This window comes from Archocentrus centrarchus, chromosome 9, assembly GCF_007364275.1.
Source record: "Archocentrus centrarchus isolate MPI-CPG fArcCen1 chromosome 9, fArcCen1, whole genome shotgun sequence".
Taxonomy (NCBI): domain Eukaryota; kingdom Metazoa; phylum Chordata; class Actinopteri; order Cichliformes; family Cichlidae; genus Archocentrus; species Archocentrus centrarchus.
Window position 1 is genome coordinate 14,666,656 of NC_044354.1, and position 18,876 is coordinate 14,685,531.

The following is an 18,876-nucleotide window of genomic DNA, read 5'->3' on the forward strand; positions in this document are numbered from 1 at the left end:
CTAACTGTATTGAACACTTTTGCAGCGCAGGCTCACCTACAGTGGATAATGGTTGTGTCTATAAAAAGGACTGTGGCCTTAATCTTAGCTCAGCCTGTGTCTGAATGTCTTGTCCAAAATGCATCAATATGAAACACTATTGTTTCCATCTGGGCTGGTCTCCTCCCATATTAAAACAAAGAACAGAGGCAAATATTTCATCTATGCTGTCAGCGCCAGCGTCTCCCGCCATGATGCGTGGCAGATTATTGAAAAATGATTTCTCATGCGTCTGTCACAGGCTTGTCCCCTGTTATTTATTTTCTCAGTGAATCACTAAATGAACATTTAGCCACCTGCCATCAGTCCATTACTTAGTTTTATAGATTATCATTTTAATATGAAAGAATGCAATTACAATGATTACAAGATAAATTAATGGCAGCAAAGCACCGACTCCTGTCTCACTCATTTAAAGAATAAAGCAAAAATATAGACCAGTGAAAATCATCAAAGTATTAAACCGCTCAATGAAGCATCTGATCAAGCCAAGCTTTATGAATGAGCAAATGTCACTATAATATTTGGCCAAAGTGAAAAAGCGTCATCTAAAGTAAGTTAAGTTACGACTTATACAAAAATAAATAATAGATTTAGACTTTTTGATAGTGACTGTTAGTTATTTTAAATACTGCCTACTCTTTTAGTGCTACATCATCTGACCTCAAATCAGAACATCCACTGAAGAATGAAAACAGCGTGGCTTATGAGAAAAAAGAAGGAAATTATACACAAAATTCTTCCCGTGCGTTCTGCGATAATTAACTTTACCCATAAAAATATAGATTTTTATTTACAAGTGTATTTGTATAAACTTGTGAACTCCTCCACATAGATTCCACCTCTCAAACAGGAGATTAAAGCAGTGGATCCAAATGTTCTACTGCCATTTAGCTTTTCTTATGATTCAAGCAAAATTTGATTAGAAGTGCGGAGTGACAAATGCAGAAAGTAACTATGATACGCAAACACATCTTCCTGCCTGTAATTAACGCTGAATGACTTTCCTGGTTTGAAAAGGTAATGATCAGAGACAGGTGTTAAATGCATCCTCCCTGCCCAGAATGCAGTCTTTTACCCATAAAAGCCTTTTTTTTTTTATATATAAAATAAAATAAAACAGTTCTAAAGAAATTACATTTGACCTCAGACCCCAAGGCTTGTATAATGCACTTAACACTCCGTTAACACACGTGTATTTTTAAAGCCTGTTAGAAGCAGCACAAAACAACTCTTTTAGCCTGACGGTGTGAAAAGGGTGCTCACCAAAAATGCATCTCTCTGATAAATATGACTAACTGCATCTTTAGACTCTGCAGACTCCGCTCCCTCTCCCTCTCTCTCTCTCTCACACACACACACACACACACACACACGGGCTCACACACAAAAACACACATTTCCAATGAAGAGAGGGGCCACTCTCTGTCTCGCCAGGTGCTTGAGCAAAAAAAAAAAAGGTCGCTTGCAGTGCCATTTCCTCTCACACACAGGCAGGCCTGGCCTAAACACACTGGCACTTTGAGCTCATTACCGGCTATTCACATAATCCTTTCTCTGTGTCCTCGCTGTGAGGATACTAATTTCACAACAAGCCCATCCTCACAGTCCATTTGTTCAAAGATAGTGGTTGAGAGAGTGGAAAGGGACACATGGTGTAGATTGAGACTAAAAGCTAGTCTTAACGGGGAATACCACCGCCGTTTTCCCCTCTCTGAAATAAAAGACAATCGTCTAACTACCCTCCATTTTTCTCCATTTGCTGCTCACCAATGTATTCGGAGGCATTATACTTGCTGAAAGAGACCCGCTTTTTTTTTCCAATTCAATTTCAAGAACCAATTTTCCCCTATTATTGCCGTTAAGAGAGAAGCAGAAGGTGCAAGACTTCAGCTTGTTTGTCATGTCCCCCCTTTTCCCCTCATGTCCTCCGATTAGGTTATTGTACTACTTAGCAGATGTCTATCAGTGGCAGGAAATAATCTCCAAACTAAAACCCTGTGATCCATCGTCCAGCTGCCCAAAAACAGCCCATCTTCCCCGAGGTCAAACCCTGCTGAAGAATGTGTGTGAGCACACACACACACACACACACTCGCTGCCCTACACACTGCTCAAAAAAAAAAAAAAAAAAAAAAACACCTGCACTTCACTCACTCATCAAATCCACTCACAGGTCTCCTATTACACCAGTGCAGGGATATCTCAAAAGCCAGGATGTCTATCGGCTCTTTCTCGTTCTGCTAACGCTGCTGCAGGGTTTGCAATGGGGGCGGAAGATCAGTCCCATGAGATGAGGGAATAAGCTGGAATCAAGAGGCGGTGGGCTTGGCAGAGGGCTATTTCTTAGTTAAAAGGTTCTTAAACTGCAGAGGAGATCAGAGGAGATGGCTCCCTGCGCCCAAAGCTGTCTGCTCAGATAAGCATCCTGCCAAGTGCGGGGTGTAACAGGGTGGTCATGGATGAATGAACGGTGTGTGTGTGTGTTTTGAGCTATACATGTTTCAGGTGAAAGAGAGAGTGAGAAAGCTGACACCCAGGACATGTCCGTACTAACATGTTTTCATCTTTAAATTAAAATGTAAAACTTTTGCAGCTTTTTTGCCCCGCATCCACACACTACTTTGAAAACAGAGACTTGTAGAAATGCTGCTGACCCTGTTTTGGTTTGAAAACTCTTGGACTGTGTTTTACTCTGAACTACAGAAACGATGACGCAGGCAACCACACGTGCGCTCTGATTTGGGTCCTCCCCTGATTTGTCGCGCGTCTTTCACATTACACTTTTCATCAGGCTTGACTACCAGAGGTTATTTTTAACATGGGATTTCAGGTGTTGCTGACCTTGATTTCTGTACCATCAGAAGTCAAGGTCAGCAACATGCCCATCATGCTATGACCAGCTACATGTGCAGGTGGCATGTGCAGGAGTTTATTTATGGACAGAGGTTATTTCTTAACTGGTGCTAAACTGCTGATCTGGATACAGATAGTTTTAAAATGAAAATAAATTACAGTGAAAGTAGCCTCAGGACTCAGTACTTACTGGGCTAGAATTATATCTCAAGTGGCAAAAACTACTAAGAATCCAAATTAAACGCATGTCAAATTAAACTGCTGGCTTAGTCTTTAATCGCTTGGGTCTCGTTTTTTACAGTTTTACACTTTATTATCTGGGCAACGTACCTTTGCAACTGTTTGTGTCTGACTCGCATATCCAAAAACTAAGTAAGCCAGTCCTTACCTCCTCCTGTAAGTGTAATCACTTGTTTGCTATAACAATTAGCGATACGCTATATGTGACATTTTGATTGGATATCAGCCTGATTCTGACTCAAAAAGCTGCACCAGTTATCGTGATAACGGGCCAATCAATCAATCCAATTCTATTCTGTCCGGTGTTTACTACACTGCAGTACACTCGCTCTCACTCACTCATGTTCAGTGCGACACTTGTTGGGAAGCTTTTATTGCACTTACAGCAACAGAACTTGTTGGTGTCAACTCTATCCTTTCACTTCACCTGTGTAGAGCGAAACTGGTTTCTCCCTTCCCTGGAGAAACCGATCAAACTGTAAAGGATAGCCACATGCAGTAGCTTTATTGTAAATAAACTAAATTTAAAAAGATAAACAAATTTTGTTTTCATTTTATTTATTTTGGTCCCACTGTATCATTTTTTATTGTTTTACTAATACAGAGTCAGTAAATTTATATGCTTAGATGTATCTATTTGTCCATTTTATTCCTAAAAATGCATTTTAAGAAATATAAAAGTTGCAAAATAAGGGTTTCGATCATGATACAATATCAGCGTCACTGTCTGCAAGACACTGATGTCAAGTTATGCTGGTATTAGCAGAAAAAATAAAACATTTTCAAGGTCTAGTTATTGTTGCTGTTGTTTTTGTTATCTTTGTACAGAAAACTTATCATAAAGCTTCTATAGTTGACCGTCTTAAGCGTCACCAGTGAAAATTTCCCCTCCCAGCAGTGGTTCAGGAGCCTGGCAGACAGCCTCCACAATAAGCGGGAGGCGTGGTTTCAGCCTAATTGAATGGTGACCCTGCAGTCTCACTATGGGACGCCCCATGCAGTGCTTTTAACAAGCTGCTGTGTCTCCCCTCTTAATAAGCCCAAACAAGTTAATCCAATCGACACACTCAAACCCTTTCTTTTTCTTTAACAAGGCACTGCCTCTACCCCGTTAATCCCTGGCTCCCCCTTCTCCGTCACCATACCGTCACATGAATGGAGGGAGAGTGAAAGGCTCCATTAGGAAGGACTGGCAGTAAACCCCTTTCGGCTCTGCGCTTTCCACACACCAGCATTAAATTATTTGCACTCATACTGTATATTCAAACACCCACACACTAATGCTCACATGTGCCTGAAAAAAAAAAAAAAAAAAAAAAGTCTATTTGGATGTGGCACACAAAGAGAGGGTTATGTTCGCCGACCCTGATCCACAAAGACAAACCAACAACAAAACCACACACAAACAAAAATTCTGAGGGGACGTTTGCCGACAGGCACGCACTCTGGGACATGAAAAAGGCATTGTTAACAAACCCTCCCAGCTCCACAAACAACAGCCACTGATTCCCTAACAATACAAGCCCCTGGATGCACTCACCCACCAGCTCTGTACAACCTCACACTAGCACGATAAATAACCTGCACAACAAAAGGCCATTGTGTGTAAAAGCCAACAGTTTGGGCATTATTGCTATGATATACAGTGTTAGAATAACATATTGGCAACAGAGCCTTATACATATAATGCAGCATGTCACAGTTATTGGGGCTTATACAGCCTTGTATGCCGAGCAGTCATATTTATAAGAGGTTTCCCTGCAGATGAAGGGCATCTTGGCAAAAACATTCAGCTGTTAGCTTTCCATATTCCAGTCAGCTTCAATAGCTTCACCCATGGGATGAAGGGTGAGGAATGTCTGGCAGTCCAATAGCAGCGAGTCGTCTGTCATCTTTAATCAAAACACGCATGCCTAGACTAATGTCAACCCTATAATAGCAATGAGGACTAATTGACTTCACAGCCAACTACTGCATCTTTGTGCTGAGCTAGGTTTCATTAGTGCTAAATAACAGACTCACAGAGCACTGAGCCGTTATGTGGCAACTAGACTCAAGTGTTTGAAAGTGTAAAAAAAAAAAAAACAGGCAGGGGTTCAGAAAATATGAAGTTTATGTAGATACACACAGACAAAACAGCATCTAAACCAGTTGTGAGTTGACATACTACAAATACTGGGATGAGTACTGAAGGTAAATTCTCTTTTTTCTACCCGAGTTGCAATACAAGGAGAAAAATCTGAAGGTGGTTCGAGTTGACTTGTCAGGCAGTGTTTCTTCCCGGTTGTGCTCCTATTCTAGGAAGGTTCAGTGAAAGACACCAGCCTAGAGGTTGTTAATGTTTGGCCATTTGTTGGATTTAATGTCAGTTATTCTGTGGGAGACTGGATCCAAACTCTGAGATCTAACCAAGACTTGCAATCTTATATCAAGTTGTAAACTCTTACTGATCTTGTTTTGAGAATACTAAAGAGCAGACTGTTCATGTCTATTTTTCTGACTTATTTGGTAAATCCTATTAAGTCATTTTGCATGCACATCAAGCATTATTTATCTTTGCAGACTGTCTTTAGCTCTGAGAACCTGTCTCATACCTCCATCGTTGTAAGTGCTTAATAATCACACTTGATTTATTAAATCATATCAGTATTCCAAATACTGGTGTTGTGTCAACATCAGCACATTAATTCGCAAAAGGCAACACGCGCCTTCAAAAACCTTACCTAGTATGGCTTTTATTTTCCATTTTTAACGAAATCACCAAGGTCATTTGACCTCAAAACAGATTACATTTAAAACTTTTTGGATAACAGGATGTTATCCTAGCTTTTAACCCTATAATCTGACTCACAAAGATGAGAAAGTAATATAATCAACAACAGACCAAATATTCAAAGCCAAGTACACTTTGCACTGGTGACTGAAAGAGACATTTCACAGATGCACGTCTTACCACTGACAATAAGTCACGTTACACTGACTACTGTAATAGCCCTGTAGCCCTCTGCCAATAATCTACTCCACACCTGTCGTTTCTGAGACAGGAGCCAAAAATGGGGTCCTCAGTGACCATTTCATTTTGACAAGTTTCAGCAAGTGACTTACAGACATTTTAGAAGTTGAAGTTTGATGACTGCAAAACAAATCTTATGCACATATCAAAGTGTGTGTGGGATGGGGGGGGGGGGGGGGGGGGACTACTACTTACATGGTAGAGAGGTTTATTCACCAACTGTGTGGTCCCTCCTGTGTTGCTGTGTTGTTCTTCACTTACGTAACACCTTACATAGCATATATTTGAATTAAAGAGATTTTTATCATATAAAGAAAGAAACCATCAGTAAACTGCATTTATTTGACTTAATACAGTGCTTGGAATGCACGTCAGTGTCTTGTATTGACTTGAATTGTTAAATCACTAATCTCAAGAAATCTCTCACTTTTCTGAAGCCTACATCTTTTTTTCTTGTTTTAAGAAACCTTACTAAAGTATCTACACTGACAGATAATTAGACTTATTTCTAATGGGAATTCTTCTCTAATCAGGAATTTAATTCTTACACTGAATATTTTTGTTGCTGTGTGCGGACCGGCTCGTATAGTTCTGCTCACTCTTTGCACCTGCAGCTTTTCCCACGCCTGGAGTTCATAACATGCTCTGCTGCCTTGTAAGGTTTCGAAATAAAAAATGTCCCCACCTATCTGAACCACTGTAAAGCACGGCCATCCAGCTAGTGAGGAAAACAATGTATCGTGCGCTGCAGTACCAGGAAGCAATCAGTCTCCAGTTCTCTGAGGTATTACGTGTGCAGCTTTCGATGGGACTTACCAAAGCATTAGTCACGTAAGTCTTAACATACTGCTCTTTTTACACCTACAGAATAAGCGAGCACTGTGGAGCTGTTACAGCAAGCTAAGCCTGATAAGGCTGACCTTCACATCACATGTGACAGTCAAGGGCCTTGAGCACCAATGGGTTAAGGATATTATTCTTGACAGTCTGCCAACTGCAAAATGGTCATATTTGTTTTCAACAGACCTGAGAGCTAAGACAGTAACAAATGCTGACCACTTTTACTGAGCAAAGAGTGTCACACAAATATTTATGTGTTATACGTCAATGCTTATAAAGGATATGATAATTGAAAGGTTTGTTTATATTGTGAAAACAACTGTACAAACAGAATACCATTTTAGCCTTTAGGCTTGGATTTAGTAAAGCAACCTTTGCAATAGCCATTCTGAAACCTGGCCCCATGCTGGGGAGAGTCCCCCCTGTACAATCTGTTCATTTCGTGCTGCACAGCACAACCAATGTACTGTTCCAGAAGCACCGAGTCCCTGCGCTCATGCTCAAACCAGTGGGGGACTTTGAGAGAGTGGCTTAAGATTGTCAGACAACCACAGGGAAAAAAAATAAAAAAATATATTATATATATATATATATATATATATATATATATCTATATATATATATATATATATATATATATATATATATATATATATATATATATATATATATATATATATATATATGTGTGTGTTTTGTGGTTTTAATGTTGGGATTTTTATTTTACTCTGTAAACCCTATTACACACCATTTGTAAAGCATTGTTGATGTTGCAAAATTTCTTATCTCAATGTGACACAATCCTTTATTGTCCCAGACAGGTCCATTCATGGCTTAACACAACAACAATAAAACAAGGGCTCTTTTTTTCTTCCACCCATCCTATAGTGGCTCACTTGAATATTCAAATGTTCATTGTCTTTTCTGTGTTTTGTTCATTGTTTGTTATGCTGTCATTCCTCAGCTTGGCTCCTGAACTTCAAAGAAAGGCTTATGTCAATTTTTGATGAAATGGAGTGAGCAGGCGAGAGAGCGAAGACGGAGAGAGAGAGATAGAACCTTCATGCAAAATGGCCCTGCCTCAGAATGTATGCTTATTAATGGGTGTTCAATAAATCAATGGAATATAATTAAATTCAAACAGTGTGATTTCTTCTTGCACTTGCTGAAGCAGGACTCCAAATATCACTTTCTCTGCAGGGCCTAAGGTGACCCCAATTCCCATGGTCCAAAGGACAACTCTGCTGTCTTTCACTGGAGGGTGTCACAGATCCAATACTAAGTCATGCATAACATTAGCGTGTTTTGAAGCCCACAAGGCAATCAAATAGTGCACCGTTGAAATGTTGACACTGATCTCATTTGATATATCTCAAGTGTGACAAAGCCATTTTTGCTCTGCTGGATATTAAAGACTTTAAAAGAGAGGATGACACAAGTGCTCACAGCTAGTTGGGAAAGGAAACAGGCAGTTTTCTCCACATATTTTCTCCTCATTGCAGTTTATATCGCTGAGACTCAGCAGCCTCTCTTTTTACTCCATAATGTGTGCTATCCAGCTGTTGTCATCTTTTTTTCCCTCTTGAAGCTGGCCCCAACCACGCCAGCAAAGGGAATCCAATTGGACAGAGTGGGAGGTGAGTCTGCGGTTGGTAATCACCTGCTGGCTAAAGGCACAGATGGCACAAACATCAGCAAGATGTTCATGCAGCAGCGATCCAAGAAGTCTTTCTGACAGGCTGACAAACAAATACAGAAACCTGAGAAACCCACAGCAAGCTGAGGAAGCACTGCAAGCAGGTTTGATGCATAAAGCTGGCAACCTGGGAGTGAGCGAGCAACCCGAGGCGCCAAGCACTGATCCCTGTGCTGTTTTCACAGGCAAGGTGTTGGTGTCACCGCTAAAGAAATGGGAAAGTGAGCAGATTGTAATGATTTAAAACTGTAGACTCTTTCCTCAACAAGAGTAGCCTAATAAAAAACTGTGCTGTCAGTGGGTTTGGCCAGCCACGGAGAGAACTGAAGTGAGCCAATCACAGAGGTAACAGCACACGCACAGAGTGATTCCTTCTTCCCTTTCAAGGATTTTTGATAAATTTTTTGCTGCCTCTGATTTTATTTGGTAGACCAAATACTTGCATTCTGTTTCAGGTTTTAGAACTGCACTTCAAGGAGAGCACGGCAGTTGTACATCTGTTAAGATTTTTCCTTGAGCTGCCATGACTTCTTCCGACATGCTGGAGAGAGCCCATTTAAGTTTTCACTGGGATTAACAGGTGATATATTTAACTACAACAGTTTGCACAAGCATGCTGCTATCGCTCCAATCAGGTGTAAAGCCTGTTAGCTCTTCTCTCTCAGCTCTGGATGAAGGAAGTTAGACGAAGTCATTTAGTTTATTGATGTTGCTGGCAGAGATATATTTTTTTTATGGTAGTCAAGGCTCCCAACACATCAAACATATCAGAGTAAAAAGGCTCCAGAGACATCCCTCTTCTTGAAGACTCCCCAGCAGATGAGCTCCTTCTGCTCTCTGTGTTACTGCTTGGTGCCGTGGTTTGTCCTTCACAAGAGACAGGTAACACTGCCAAGACCCAGTAATTAGTGCAGATGGAGACTGTAATACTCTCTTCCCCTCCCTGCAGAAATGCCAAGGGAGGCAATCTATAAATTCCTGCATATTAATGCAATTTAAAACCACTCCAGACACCTTGCTGGAGGCATGTGATAAAAAGGGTGAAAGCCAGACTATGGCAGAGAGCTGCTGATATGTCGGTGACATCAGTACAGTCTCAGCAACTTTGTGACCTAACACAAACCAGAATCAAGCCACAATCTGTCTCCATTCTTAGAAAATACTTTCCAAATCCTGACCTTAGGCCTTACAACTGGGTCTCTATCAATAATTAAATGGTAATCTAAAAACCCATTTTAGTTAGGTCATCTTTCTGCGCCATTGTCCCCGCTTCTCTTCTTCCTCCGTCTATTTTTTTTCTCTTTCCGTAAGATCTAGTTAGAGATTCCATTAGCATGAGAAAGCAGGCTGGTAATTGTCTTCACCCTACTGAGTGATCCCTGGATAGAGGATTAGGCAGTGAGAAAGCCCTATTTCAACTTGGAGCACAGATGCTGCCCACAGCCACCCACTCCAGATTAGATTAGACTGCAGGACGGATGAAACCAACTGGTAACTTCAAGCAGCATTAAAGGAAAAAGCATGGACAGGAGGTTAAAACCAAACTTTTGTTCACCTTTCAGCACCAGCTGTGACCCCCTTGTTTTCTTTTTCTCCCCCCTCTCTCTGTCTCTTCTTTTTGGAAATTTCTCATTTAATCTACTAATATGCTTTTCTGTTGAAAATAGGGATTGTGGGAAAGGCAGCTTATAGTTTCTCTCCGATATACACAGAGTATTTAGAGCTGAATCTCCCTAAATCATCCCCCTGGGCCACCCTGTCCGTCACTAATCTGCACGCCACCACCCACTCATAAGGAGGTGTCACATTTCTGGCACTCCTCCATGGGATATAAGCACTTCAAACACCAGAGCTTCTCCACTTGACCTTTCCACGGAGATGATCGATTAAGCCCATTGGATTTATTCCATAAACAGGCAACCATTACATCAGAAAGGCAAGGAATTTACCTCTGAGGCAGAACTTAAAATCCATATAAGCTTCATGAGGATTCCAATTTTTATTGGCTTTTTTCAATCCACTTCTTGGAGAACATTAATAACCACTGAGCTTTTTCAGAGGCTGTTACGGTATCTGAACCACTGCAGTTCTCCGGCTGTAATTATTGAAGCAAATCACAATGACAACAGAGGGAAATTCAACCACTATCTGTACTCCATAAACCTGATGATGCAGGAAACGATTAGCTCACTGCACTGCAGTAGTACAAGGCATGTTATAAAATGAGAGAAAATTTAGTCCCAAAAAAATTCAATGCTGCAAATATGGCTGCTTTAAAAAAAAACAAACAAACAAACCCCAGAAGATACTGTGGTGCAGTGTCAGAGAGGGACTTCTTTAATTTTCTATACACTGTTTAGGAGGCTCTGCAGTGTAAATAAAGGAGTATGGACAACAACAAAAGCTTTATTACACTCACCAGCCACTTTATTAGGCACATCTATGAAATCTAATGCAACAACTCTGCCATGAATTTGATTGGAGACTCTAGACTTCTAATGTTTTGCACAACTCACATTAACAGGGTTAAAAAAAAAAAAAAATAGGTGTAAAAGTAACTTTTGGGTGGAGCTGCTGAATTCCATAAGATTCCATTGTCTCTAGTGAAGATGAGCTATAACCCTGTAGCTTTCCTGTTTGTTTTGTTTTTTTTTGCTTGAATACCTTTTATATGCTTTCAGTACGGACAAGAAACAATCGGAATCAACAGAGTGAAGACACCCAATAAGACGAGAAGTATTTCAGTCAAGCTAACAAGCTCAAATTTCATTTGTGAAAGTTTAAAACAGGAAACCTAAAACCACTTTCATTTAACCAGAAAAGCGGAGACCTCCATCTGAGGAGCTGGACCCCTCCTGTTAGTGATCACAGTAGCCAGAGAGCTCTGCTTCAGCTCTGAGGGACTCCTGCTCTATGGTAATCATATCCTATTTGAATAATGAGGCAATACTGCCACTCCTGCTGCCCATTCCTCCTGCATCCTTGACTGGAGTCTTGATAGACACTAATTCTAGCTCCATCTATAAAGCTCTTCTCATGCATTTTTAATAGAATCTATTACTTTAGGATTAAATTATAAAAGACTGTCCTCCTTAAATTTTTAATAGTTTGCATAATTGGTATCAGGGCCTGAATGCGAACCATAAAAACCCAGTTTGTACAGGCCTAAGCTGCCGAACGAGTTAGGCGAAACCACACAACACCGTTGCACAAAAGTGACACACGTGGCAATATGACACTATCAATTACAAGCACACATCTGCACACACATCTCACCATGCATGTGAGCGAGGCTTTAGCAGCTTTGGTTTCACCGTTGTTGAGAATGAGGCGCTGCGAGCTCTGAGGGAAGGGCACAATACGGTCAGGGACCACGAGAGTTACTTTTGGCTGCTGAGCTCCCGAAGCAGCCTGAGGCAGGAGGAGTCACCTGAAGGAAACAGGAGACATGAACCAGGTGTCCACAGACACCTGCTGCCACTGATGTCAAATGTGACCACAACACTCACCAGGGCAAACAGCAAAAACTACTTAGCAGGCTTACAACCCCCCATTGTCCCCACAGTCACTGATAACTGTGTTCAGTCAGCGTAAATGGAAATGTATTTCCCCTCTCTGTTCCTCGTTGCAGGCAGATCAGCCATGAGTTAAATGTCATCTGCACTCTCTCACTCTCTGCATCTCTAGCTTGGCTCTTTCCAATAACAGACAGACCATACAGGAGAGCAAATGTGTCTGAGGCATCTCCTCTAAACTACAGCCCCCTTAGAAATCTATGCACGGCACCAGTCCCCAAATTAGCACCACAGGGACACCCTCCTCACCACCCCCGCGTGCTGGCGGCAGCTCTTTGGCATATCTGTACTGGGGAAAATATTTCACACTGTATGAATTATTAAGTGAGGGGCCAGTGCTAAGCAGTGTGGAGATAGACCAGTTATTCACAGCTCTATTGGGACGGATGCGTTGGAAACCCGGGCCGCCTGCCTATCAGATCGTTTGTCATGAGCAATAGACAATTTACAATGAGAGAATTTTCAATTTATTCATTCTGCTGTCACTGCACTTTTCCACCTCCACTCATTCCACTCAACAACCCCTCCTCCTTTAACTCTGTCTCTTCTGGTTGAGGGGACTTCATGCCCGAACCACCCGTGTGCTTCTTAGTCTGATACTGTTGCTCACTTTGTCTTTTGTGAGGGGAAGGCTGGGAGTGTGACACATGCGTAGAAGGCACGAGGAGAATAACTCTGCTGCTTTAATCTTAACTTAAGCCTTAAGTCTTAACTGAAGTAAAGGTGTGTTAAGGACATGCTGTGTTACCTGAGGGTCTAGGTGATGAAGCTGGCCTGTGGCTGTGTGACAAGGAACAGAACAGGAATCTAGGGATGAGGATTCTTGGCTGTGCCTCTTTAGTACAGGTTCCTAACAAAAGTAAGACCCCCTCATGTGATAGGGACAAAAGGAAGAGTTAACTGAACCAAATTGCAAGTCAACAGAAAAGAAATACAAAAGCTTATAGAACCACTGATGTTACAAATACTATGCGTGCAACTATTTGGACCTGCATTGTAATAAAAGACTAAAAGAAACATCCAGAAGGCTGTTTTTTTGTAGTAATGAGAATTTCCCTTCAGGAGAAAGAAGAAGATCCCAGCGGGCATTTCCTCTTTCACTTAAGAGGAAATGCCAAATAACAACTCCCACACAGAAAGACAGAAGACCTCAGCAAAAATGTCTGGCAGAATGCAATTTCACCATTAATTACTGAAGGTGAACCAGCTGTCAAAACAGCCATGCATTTCGTTTTTGTTCACAAATACCCTCTGTTAAAGAGGACGAACCACAGAACAGACCATCCTCGAAAGCCCAAAGCAGTACTCTACCACCATTTCATGTTTCCAAACCTTTTTTCCCCTCTCTAAGCGGAATATACTAGAGAAGCAGAACATTACATGAGCAGCTTTGTTGGTCTAAATGCTCACGGAGAGCACCGGGGGCAGCAAAGCAACCTAGAGTGTTTCTTTATCGGTGATGTCCTTTGAAAACCTGATGCAGACGGGTTTCATTGAATAGGTCTTGATGTGAAAGGCAGAGATGTTAGATAAATGTCCTCATAGCCTAGGCCTCTGCCCTCTTCCCGATGACGCATTCTTATACACAAATACCTACTCCCCCTTTACATGCAAACACACACACACACACACACACACACACACACGCACGCACACAAGGAAACGCAGACGAACAGTGCCAACAATCCCACTGAGGGCAGCATTTGTTTGGGGACAAGGTGACCCTGTTGCCTCGGGCCTGTGAACAGGCACAATGAAGGCCTCTCATCCTGCACACACCCAGCTGGCTGTGCTGGGTTGATGATGGGTGGAGAGGTGAAGGGGAGAAGGGTGGGGTGTGAGAGGCATCACAACACCCTTCCAGTGCAGTTTTAAAACTCCATTCAGGGAGCCCCCTGAGATAGCTCTTTTCACACCCTTCACAGACGGAGCAAAATCCCCGCTTGTAACCCAGAGTCACGCAGTCAACAGATGGAGCGGCTATTGAGTGAAGGATTGCAGCAGCAGAGGCGGCTCTCCATCCATCCCCGCTGGAAACAATGGGGCAGCAGGTCAAGAGTGCCGTCTCCAGGAGGAGGGGTCACGGAGGAGGGGCATGCTTTGACACAGTTGAGCTATGTGGTGCTTTGAAACCAGAGGAACTGAGAGAATCTTTTGGGATAACGGGCAGAGGGGAGGAGGCTCGCGGCTGCGTGTAAGTCGCTAAGTTCCCGGGGCTCAGACTCAGGTGGAGGAGGATTGTGTGTGAATCTGGGACAGCAGTGTTTGTGTTTAACCTGCAAACAAGAACAAAAAGACATCCCTATGCACACACATTTGCGTGTTCAGAGGAAACACAGCCTTACAGTTTAATGCACATTTCAAGGACCCACTGTTACACTCACTCATCTTCGCGCAAACAAAGCCGCATGTAAAGAAAAGGGAACCTAACTGTTGATTAAAAGAAAAAAAAAAAAATAATTGCAATGAGGCTTTATAGAAAGAAAGGCAAGAAAGATTTTACCACTGAGAAACAGCTGCAGTGCCCTGAAGACATTTTTTTTTTTCATAAAATACCAACGTGGATACTCTTAAAGTTTGTGTCAAGTATTACAAAACTGGGTCACAGATCTTTCTAGTTTTGAAAGCACACAATTAAAAAAACAACGCCTTCACTTCAGCTATTCCTTATTGTTCAAACTCTCAATTTTCTAGCAGAAGCATCACATGAGATCAAAGGAAAGTTCCAGACTAAAGCCTATATAAATAGTGGCGCTAAAGTGTTCTGAATTTATTAATGGTTTTGTGTGTGTTTCGCATTTATAGAGTTAAGTGTATGAACCGCAGAGAAAAACAATGAATAGCTACACGCTAAATCGCTTATGTGTGCGTGCATGCACAGGTGCATGACCACACAGATCACAACAAAGCATTCGTGGCTGGCTTTGCAGGGGAAAGTATATCCATTTCCATTGACCAGAACTCTGGCTATTATGCAGCTCTGACCTGGAAGTCAATTAGTCAGATAGGTTGCACTGCCTCACTGGATTTCTATGACCGAGAGAGGAGACAAAGACACAATAAGGTATACAGTGATCCCATAATTTCAGCATCTTTTATGTGGCATGAACATTTCTGAGAGAGAAAGAAGCCAAAATACTGCTGCCACATGTTCCTCATCCTTGAAAAGGTTTGGTTTATGGGGCCATTTTGCACAGGAAGGAACTCATTACAAAGCAGAGGGTGTCAGGAGCATTGCAGCAATTCTCCATTAACATCCACTTGACAAGGAAGTGCAAAAAAGACTCCCTATCACTCGGGAAATGTTCACAAATCACACCTAATTAAACACAAAAGCCTAGTCCAGAAATCAGAGTGCAGAAAGCCATTTCAAGACAGAGGTGAGAGAGAGTTTTCTTGGTTGCGGGAAACCTACATTGCAAGGACACCACAATTTCATTCATGTTTGTGTCTCCTCCTGTCAGCTAAGTACGCTGTGACAAAGGGTTGAAACTGTTATTCTACCTTCTCTAGGTCACATTCAAAATACATCAATGGTTTGCCATTTCAGAATATGCTGCTGTTATGCTACTTGAGCCCAGAACTGAAAGAAAAAAAATAAAGACTATTCCAACCATGCTGAAAAGGATCAATAAGCGCATTCAAAAAGAAAACGGCCATAAACACAGAGGCTTTATTCAAAGTGCCACAATGCAGATGAAAGCACAGAATGCACCTGGAGAGCGAAGCTGAAAGCAGCAGAAGACAACAGAGCCCACAGAGTTATCAGGTGGGTCCAGAGAGAGTTATCTATATTCAGACCTCAGTACCATCTATCTCCACAGCAGCTATTAGAGTTCTAATATTGCTGGTTTTAAGGAGGCTCGGCTTTCCTGCCACAGTAAGACAGATTCAGCCCCATTGCACCCCTTTTCCTTTTCAGTGTGGTCTCACAAGGTCCTCTTGGTTTTCTACAAACAATACTGCTGGGCTGCGGCCCTTATTTAAAAGATTAATAGGATGCTGTCTTGGCAGAGAAGCAATCAGTGAGGTTTCTGTGACAGCAGAAAATGTGTGAAAACAAGGGAAAGAGGAGAGACCATTGTCACGGTTACCAACTGGCTGCTGGAGCTCAATTGAGATAGCTGTGGCTTTCAAGCCCAGCTGTCAATCAGAGCAGCGAGCATCAATGGGGTAAATTTAAATGATAAAACGATAAGTCATGAGCAGGCGATTTCGCTGTCATCAGGACGGGGGCTGTTTGAGAGTAACTCACTATGGGTGCAGAGATTTCACTGCAGCCATATGGAATTTGGTTTTGCATCGAGTTGCTGGCTTCACCCCTCAATCATGACAGAATGTGTAATCACCAAATGTCTTCCTCTCAATCCCTGTTACAATTGGCAGCACAGTGCTGCCACTAGAGATGGGGGAACAAAATGGAAAGCTGACTAAATGACAAGCTTTAAGTGACACTTAATTTGAGATACCCCGCCATTCTCTCAGCTCCAGTAAACAGGATCTATCAAACTTCGCCCACAGCCTGTATGACTTCCGCAGCTGTCTGTGGGGAGAGGCACAGTATGCCTGATAGGCCCACAGCTACCAACAGTAATGGTAAAAAAATCAAATCCTTAATATTTCCTAAAACATCAAGAAGATGTATAGGAATAATTATAACACTTTCAGAGTGAACATTATATTGGCCCAGTGTCTCAAAGATGTTCAATCTTTAGGCTGATACATAGGCTGTATAAAAAAGATGGACATAGCCTCTGTGACATCAAGCACTGGTTTGTGCAGTCCCTTGCTGCTGACTTGAGCATACTGGCAGTCGCCATATTGGGCTTTTTGAAACCAGATATCACAAGTGAGGCGTGGATCTGACTGCGAAACCAATGAACACTGCATGCTGATGCACGAGCAACATGTCAGTCACAGAGCAGGCTATTGTAAAGCATCGCGTTATATAAATAAGATTTGAAACTAGTGACTGACACAGAAAAATGGCTGGCAACTGGCAACTGTGGTCACAGATGAACTGAGAAGTAGGTTTGTTTACCCACAGACTTCTGCAGAATCAGACTTTTTTCCAACCTGAGAAACCTTCCCCTGGTTGCCATTAGAAAGAATGTAGAGTAACAGCAATTCTGCACTGGCCTCACATTTCAGACCCCAAAACTACGTCCATCTTTATATACATTCTGTGAGATAAACCCCTCAAAAAAACACAAGGCGTTGCACTTGGTGGCCTAATGGTTGACAGCCATACGTAACTGTAGCATCCATAGCACATGTGCAAACACAAACAGATATTCACAACCTCTACTGTTATCAAATGCCCCAAACTCTTAAAAAAAAGTTATTTAAAAACTGTGTAACAGAAGCTAATGACAGCCTTAGAGGAGATGAGAGCGTATGGAAAAAAAAACACAAGTGAGCTGGTGAAGAAGTGAGAGAAAAACACTTAGCAGCTGTTTTCTCCCTTCTTCCCTTCGCTCATCCCAGGAGAGAGTTCCACGCTTTTTCCCTGATCCTACTTTGTGGCTGACAGAGGGGACCGCAGATCTGTTCATCTCCCCACTCACATGGCTCTGTGCCCCCGCCTCACCATCGCGCTCTGCTGCCAGGAGGAAAGATTTGGGGGGGGGCCAACATCAAGGAGAGTCTCTCAGTGGGTTCTCGTCAGTTCCAGGCCATTGCACCTTGCTCGCTGGGATTTTGTTTACACACATGTGTGCACAAGCACTCACACAAACACACACACACACACACATACACACACACACACACACACACGCAGATGACTATTAATGGATACGATAATGCGGTGTTGTTTTTTTGGCTGCACAGTCACATGTTTTGTTTTTAACTACTGTCGTGACGACAGGAAGCTTCAGTGGCAGATCACTGTAAGTCAGTGACAAAAAAAAAACAACAGTTTGATGCCTCGCAGAGCTCATTTAAGTGGCACAGAAGCAGATGACATTCAATCAAAACCCAGTGATACGGTTGATGTGGTCAGCGTTAATGTGTAGCCAAAAGGCCTGACACACTTCCACGGTCTTCGGGGACAAGCAGGGAACGGCAGGCTGCCCCTGTGTGTTCAGTCTCTACAGATGTTGCCTTGGAGAGCGGCTGACTGGTGCGCTGCCGTGACAGCTGGACAGCTGTTCTATAGATGCAGCTACAGAAGCATGGCACTGAGATTGGGGGGGGGGGGGGGGGGGGGGGTAGTAGTGATGTATGTTTAGTTTATCTGTATGAAGTTCCCAGGACATATGAAGCTGTCAATTTTAGCAATGGTGCATGAGCCTGGATAAGGAAAGATGGCACCAAAGAGGATATGGAGAAAGAGCACAGATGGGCAAATATCAGGCGCGGCTGACGATCTTTAAAGAAGCTCCAATAACAACACAGTTTTTTTTTTTTTTTGGTAAAGTGTAGCTGTAATACGTCAATCCAGAAATAAACAAATGCACCACCAACTGGCTACGCGAGCGCAAGTCAAAGCATTTAATTTGATCCACAAGGTCTGTTTGAGCAGCAGTGACTTTTTATCAGCATAAACAAGTAAAATTTTGATATGAACTTCATGGGGGAATTTTCAAATGTTTTTTTTACTTCCTCATAAAAGA

At 42.2% G+C, this 18,876-nt stretch overlaps 1 protein-coding gene across 1 annotated transcript in view; it reads right to left on the bottom strand.

The window, feature by feature from the left end:
* fam222aa (family with sequence similarity 222 member Aa) overlaps positions 1-18,876 on the bottom strand; it is a 48,067-nt gene that overhangs the window by 21,500 nt on the left and 7,691 nt on the right. The gene's annotated exons all lie outside the window — the stretch shown is intronic.